The sequence below is a fragment of the Ictidomys tridecemlineatus genome, chromosome 5 (assembly GCF_052094955.1).
Source record: "Ictidomys tridecemlineatus isolate mIctTri1 chromosome 5, mIctTri1.hap1, whole genome shotgun sequence".
NCBI classification, from domain to species: Eukaryota; Metazoa; Chordata; class Mammalia; order Rodentia; family Sciuridae; genus Ictidomys; species Ictidomys tridecemlineatus.
The window spans coordinates 83733340-83740667 of record NC_135481.1 but is presented as its reverse complement, the minus strand read 5'-3'; the positions used below and the strand labels follow the sequence as shown (position 1 = coordinate 83740667).

General features: G+C 39.6%; 1 long non-coding RNA gene across 1 annotated transcript; it reads left to right on the top strand.

Annotated features, from left to right (window-relative positions):
- The first annotated feature begins 856 nt into the window (after nucleotides 1–856).
- On the top strand, nucleotides 857–6613 carry LOC144377851 (uncharacterized). Its single transcript, XR_013439046.1, has 2 exons — nucleotides 857–1319; nucleotides 4225–6613. It is a non-coding gene; the product is annotated as an uncharacterized LOC144377851 (long non-coding RNA).
- The last annotated feature ends 715 nt before the right edge of the window (nucleotides 6614–7328 follow it).

Sequence of the window (7328 nt, the reverse complement as noted above, 5' to 3'; positions counted from 1 at the left end):
CAAACAGTTCTCAAAAGAAGAAATAAAAATGAATCAACATCATTAGTAATTAGGGAACTAAATCAAAACTACACCAGAATTTCATCTTACTCCAGTTAGAATAGCAGTCATCAAACAACAAATGCTGGAGAGGATGGAGAGGAAAATGAATACTTTTACACTGTTGAAATTGTAAAGTAACACAGCCACTATGAAAATCAGTATGAAGTTTTTCTCAAAAGACTATGAATGGAATGCCATATGACCCAGCTAAACCCTCTTGGTATTTATCTTCAAGAATTAAAGTCATTATACATGTATACCCATGTTCATAGCACACATTTCACAATAGGCAAACTATGGAACCAGTCTGTGTCCATCAGTGGGTGAATGAATTTTAAAAAATGGTGTATATATACCCAGTAGAGTTTTATTAAGTCATAAAGAATAAAATTATGTTATTTGAAGGAAAAATGGATAGAACTTAGGAATATTATATTAAGCAAAATAAGCCAAACTTAGAAAGTCAAGGGTCATATGTTTCTTCTCATATATGGAAGCTAGAAAAGAAAAGGGAAAAGAAAGGTGGGGGGAAATCTTATGAAAATTGAAGAGTAAGGGTAGAGGACTAGTGGGAGGGAGGAGGAAAAGGAAAGGGGAAACATATTGACAATTTGGAAAATGATATTGACCAAATTATATTGTGTATATGTAGAAATATGTAGCAAAGAATTTCACTATTATAAACTACAAGGCACCAAATAAAAAATGGGGGGGGAAACCACATTTTCAAATGCATAACAAGAATCCCTCCCTAAGTATCTTTCTAACATCTCAAATCAGTTCTATCTTTAAAAAAAAAAGTGTGGTAAAACAAAAAGGGGGAACTGTGGTGAGCCGTTTCTGTGAACTGTGGCCGCCATTACAAGATGGCGCTGATAAGCGCCGTGGCCTGTGATAAACAACTCCTTGTTTTGGGAGAGTTGGCACGTAGCTGTAAAACACCCTATGAGAAAGATCCACGTGGCAGTTGTGCATTGGGGCTTGATGTGCTTTATCAAGGCTGGGGTGCTCGGGTGAAGTGGTAGTGATAGAAGTAGAAGTAGAAGTAGAAGTAGTAGCAGTAGGAGTAGTAGCAGTAGCAGTAGCAGTAGCAGTAGCAGTAGTAGTAAGAGAAGCTTCCAGAGACACATAAGTAAAGGCCTGAATAAACTGCTGAAAGAAGAATCCTGTGTCGTGTCCTCCTTGCTGGCGAGGGGTCGCGGCAGTTGGTGGCCCGGACGGGGAACACCTCCTCAGACCCAGGATCCAGAACTTTCAGCAGTCAGAGTGGTGCACTGGTAAGTTCCCAGGTAAAGTGGGAATCCGCATATGAAAGCGGGGCGCTCCTCGGTAATTAAAGAGGGGGGGGGAAATAATAAATAAGACGCTCCTCTGTAGATAAAGAGAGAGCGGGGAAAAATAATAAAATAAGACGCTCCTCTGTAAATAAGGAAAGAGCGGGGTTTTATATTTTCACTTTCTTTATACCGCTTGGAGCAGTATGGGTGCTACTTCCTCAAGCCCAATTTTGCTGGCCTTGGACGGGTTACTGCGTTCCAAGGGACTTAAAGTGAAGCAGAGCACATTACAGAGGTTTTTAGAAGAGACTGACTCTGTAGCTCCTTGGTTTGCTTTTTCAGGGAGTCTCACGATTCTCAGTTGGGACAAATTAGGGAAAGATCTGGATTTCGCTTACAAACAAGGAACTTTAAAGGGCGGTACCATTCCGCTTTGGAAATTAGTGAGGGGGTGTATAATGGATGGTAAATGCCAGAAAGCTGTGAGCGAGGGTCAGGCCGTTCTTGAGCAATTGCATGAAGAAAAATCGGAGGGGTCACATAGCGAGGTAGCAGAAAGTATTAGGAGTAAGAGTGGTGAACAGACAAGGGAGTCTGAAGTTAAACAGAGGAGAAGGCTCTATCCGGACTTGACTGAGTTAAAAACTCCCAAGGACACAAGTAGCTCGGACAGTTCTGAGGAATTGGACAAGTTGTTACAACAATTACGTAAGACTAAGATAAAAAAGAAAAAACGGGAAACAACAGATGTAAAAGCCTGCTGTGAGAAGGGTAATAAATCAAGTTCTGGGGAGGAAGTTGAGAACCTAGAGGAGGGCTCTATACCTGATGTTCCACCCATAGATCCACCCATTGCTCTGCCCCCGTACGTGGGAGGACTTTTCATTCTCAAGTTTGGAGAACAGTCAATACAGATCTCAGACTTTGTTGCTAGGATGGTGGATGCTGCAGGAAAAATCTTTGGCGATCCCGATAGAGCCATGCCCTTGATTAAACAATTGGTCTTTGAACAGTGTACTAAAGAATGTAAGGCAGCTATTACTCCTTATAAAAACAAAGGCATAGAGGCTTGGATGAAAGTCTGTAGAGAGATAGGTGGGCCATTAACTAATGCAGGCCTTGCTGCTGCTGCAGCAGTTATGGCCGGAGTAGCCATGGCCAGCCAGGTGCAAACTGCTGTCACTGTTAATGAAGTTGTTCAACAAACCTCCACCATACTCGAGTCTCAAAACAAAATTAATCAACATATTTTGTCAGGGATTTTGGCTGCTAACCAAAATAGATATACTTCAAGCTCAGGTAAAAGAATTGTCTGACCTGGTACCTTTGGGTTGCATTGACCAACGTGCACATTTGTGTATAACCTCTGTTAGATTTAATGATTCCAGGAATGCTTCCCGCATCATTGGTGACTATTTGGCCGGGAATTGGTCCACGGCGGAACACATGATCCAGCCTCAACTGACTCAGATAGCTGTCTTGAATAACACCCGTGTTGATCCTGTGACTTTGGGTCAATTCACTAATTGGATATCTTCTGCTTTTTCCTTTTTTAGAGTGGGTGGGAGTAGGCATTTTTGGTACTATGTGTTGCTTTGGTGTGATTCTTTGTTTGTGGCTTCTCTGTCGTCTCAAGGCCCGCAATGCTCGGGACAAGGCAATGCTCGTCCAAGCTCTTGCTGCTTTAGAAAATGGTATCTCGCCTCAGGTCTGGCTTGCGCAGCTTAAGCAGTAAATCTTTGACATGGTCATTGCACCCCAAGTTATTATAACATTGCACTGGGATTGACATGTCTTTCCTCGTTATTCTCTTAGTGTTGGAAAGCCCTTGCACTCTGCAGGCCTTGCTGCCATTGCACACAGATGGGTTTCCACACTAGTGCCTTTGACATGGTCGTTGCACCCCAAGTTATTCTAACATTGTACTGGGTTCGACATGTCCTTCTTTTGTCTTTCTTCTAGTGCTGGAAAGCCCTTGCACTCGGCAGGTCTTGTTGCCATTGCACGCAGAAGGGTTTCCACACTGGTTTTTAGCTATGGCTTTAAAGCCCATGCCTTTCTCTCAGGGTGTCGCCAACTTAATTGTGGTTGTCCTACAGAGGTAGTCCCAGCTACCCCCTTTTGTTCACCATCGTCAGGATACAGGATGCGAGGCAAGGCACTGCACTTGAGTGATCCCGCAGTGGACTGGGACCTCAAGGAGAGCATGTCCTATTGCATGCGGGTTTGACGCGTCCACGCCCCGCCCCACGAAAAAAGGCGTCGGCTGATATGGAGTCAGATCCAGGGAAGGGCCCCCCTAGGGCTGAGCCATACTATGCAGCCACTTCTGCACAGTGGGATAGGACCTCTACTCTCGCCTGTATTGTCTTAGTAAAACAAAAAGGGGGAACTGTGGTGAGCCGTTTCTGTGAACTGTGGCCGCCATTACAAGATGGCGCTGATAAGCGCCGTGGCCTGTGATAAACAACTCCTTGTTTTGGGAGAGTTGGCACGTAGCTGTAAAACACCCTATGAGAAAGATCCACGTGGCAGTTGTGCATTGGGGCTTGATGTGCTTTATCAAGGCTGGGGCGCTCGGGTGAAGTGGTAGTGGTAGAAGTAGAAGTAGTAGTAGTAATAAAAGAAGCTTCCAGAGACACATAATTAAAGGCCTGAATAAACTGCTGAAAGAAGAATCCTGTGTCGTGTCCTCCTTGCTGGCAAGGGGTCACGACAAAAAAGCATCATCAACTTACCCCTCCAAATAGCCTTCTACAACTAGATCTTTCAACAGGACCACCAAATCACACAAATCTGAATTTTGTCATTATGAACTCCTAGATATATTTCCCTTAAGTCACAAATTACTAAGATATGAATTCTTAAACTCTGATATCTTTTCATACTCTTTCCACCATTCTAGGTCAAGAGTTCCTTCATTTGTATGGACCTGTGGTCATCAAAGTTTACAGACAGAATTCCTGTGAACTTGTTAGAAATACAAATTCTCAGGCTCTACCTCTGACTCTTTGCATATAAAATTCTTGGGATGAAGCCAGCAAAGCGATTCTTAACAAGATCTCCACATGATTCTCGTGTGCACTAAAATTTAAGAACCCGCATTATCAGAGTTTACTGTTGCAGATTAATTTGGATTGGCTTTCCTGTCTCCAGTCTCTTTCATTTCCATGCCCCACTAAGGATTACTTTCCTAATGAATAACTCTGATCATGCCACTTCCTTTATAAAACATGTGGCCCTTTATTATCATCAAAGAACCATCATTTGACCCAGCTATCCCACGCCTTGATTTATACCCAAAGAACTTAAAATTAGCATACTACAGTGACAAAACAACATCAATATTTATAGCTGCTCAATTAACCATAGTTAAACTTTGGAACCAACCTAGATTCCCTTCAGTAGATGAATGGATAAAGAAACTGTGGTATGTATACACAATGGGATATTACTCGGCCTTAAAGAAGAATGAAATTATGGCATTTGCAGGTAAATGGATGGAGTTGGAGAATATTATGCTAAGCAAAATAAGTAAATCTCAAAAATCAAAGGCCAAATGTTTTCTCTGATAAGCAGATGCTGATCCATTATGTGGAGGTGTTTAGGGAAGAATGAAGGAATTTGGATTGGGCAGAGGGGAGTGAGGGGAGGGAAGAATGGTAGAATGAGATGGACATTATTACCCTATGTACATGTATGATTGCACAAACAGTGTGACTCTGCATCTTGTATAGCCAGAAATGAGAAGTTGTTCTTCATTTGTGTACAGTGAGTTGAATGTATCACATTTTATCCATGTGTGTGTGTGTGTGTGTGTGTGTGTGTGTGTGTGTATATAATACATATGTGTGTGTGTATATATATATCTTACATTTTAATACATATATCATATTTTATTCACTTATCTGTCATGTATAACTAATTAGAAAAAATTTAAAAATAAAGAGAAAAAAATAAATAAAAACCAAACTCCTCATCATGATGTCTCAAGATAAAACACTCAAAAAATGGAATAGAATTTCCTTATCTTGACAAAGCACACCTGTAAGAAACCTGTAACTAATATCATACTTAATGGTAAAAGACAAAACACCCTTTCCCCAAGATTAGGAAGTAGCTGAGATATCCACTCTCACTATTCTTATTGAATAAGAAGCAATTAAAGAATACAAATTGGAAAGAAATAAGTAAAACTGTCTTCATTAACAGTTGACAGGATCCTAAGAAACCTTTAAAAAGTTACTAGAACTAATAAATAAACCTAACAAGGTCACAGGATACAAAACAAATATACAAGAATCACTATTTTACTTCTACATAGTAGCAATAATCAATATAAAAATGAAACTTATAGATAATTCTATTCTTTTTATTGGTATATATTAATTATACAGGATGGCAGATTTCATTGTGACATATTTATACATGCTTTTAACATTGTTTGATCAGATTCACTCCCCATTACCTCCCCTTCCTGTCCCTCTCTACACTACACTTTCTCTACACTAATGATTTCTGTTTTATATTCATGATGCCCTTTTTTTTTTCCTTCTTCAGCTCCCACGTATGAAACAAAACATGTAATGTTTGTCTCTCTGAATCTGGCTTATTTCACTTAACATAATGCTTTCCAGGCTCATCCATTTTCCTGCAAATAACATAATATTATTTTTCTTTATGGCTGAAATAGATCATATTTTATCCATATATGTGTGTATATCTTACATTTTAATACGCACACACACACATACACACACACACACACACACACACACACACACATATATATATATATATATATATATATATATATATATATATATATATTTCACTCATCTCTTTATGGGCACCTAGGATGATTCCATAACTGAGCTATTGTGAACTAAGCTGTGATATATGTAAGCATACATGTATCACTAGAGTATTCTGACTTTAATGCTTTGGGGTAAATACAGAGAAGTGGTATAGCTGTATCATATAGCAGTTCCATTTTAGGTTTTTTGAGGAACCTCCATACTGATTTCTGTAGTGCCAGTATTAATTTACATTCCCACCAAAGAGTATAGAGGGGTTCCTTTTTCTTCACATTCCCATCAGCGTTTATTTTATTTGTGCTATTCATGATTGTCATTCTGATTGGAGATGGAATCTCAGTGTGATTTTGACTTATATTTTCCTGATGGCTAAAGATGTTGATCATTTTTAATATAATTATTGGTCATTTGTAAAGCTTCGTTTGATAAAGTCTGTTCATTTCATCTGCCCATTTATTAAATGGACTATTATGCTGAGTTTCTTGCATTCTTTATATACTCTGGATATTAAACCTCTGTTAGAAGAGTAGCTAAAAAAGTTTTCTCTCATTTTTATAAGGTTTCTCTTGACACTTTTGTTCCCTTTGCTATGTAGAAGCTTTTTAATTTGATGTCTTTCCATTTATTGATTCTCGTTATTATTTCCTGAGCTATAGGAGTCCTATTTAGGAAATCATTGTCTATTGTTTTAGTCAGATTTTGCACTGCTGTGACTGACCTGACAAAAATAATTTTAGAGGAGGAAAATTTCATTGAGGGCTCACAATTTCAGAGTCTCAGTCCATAGACAGCCAGCTCCATGGGGTTTGAGGTGAGGCAGAACATCATGACAGAAGAGTGTGGTAGAGGTAAGTGGCTCACATTAAGATCAGGGGAAAGAGAGAGAGAGAGAAAGAGAGAGACTCCATTTACCAGTACAAAATACATACCCCAAAGGCACTTCCCCAATGTCTACCTCCTCCAGACACACCCTACCTGCCTTCAGTTACACTCAGTTAATCCCCATCAGGAGATTAATTCACTTAATTAATTCAGATTAATTAAGGCTTTTATAACTCAATCATTTTGTCTCTGAATGTTCCTGCATTGTCTTACATGTGATATTTTGGGGAATACCTAATATCTAAACCAATAACATTCCACCCCCGCCCCCCCCAAACTCATGTTCATCTCACAATGCAAAATACATTTA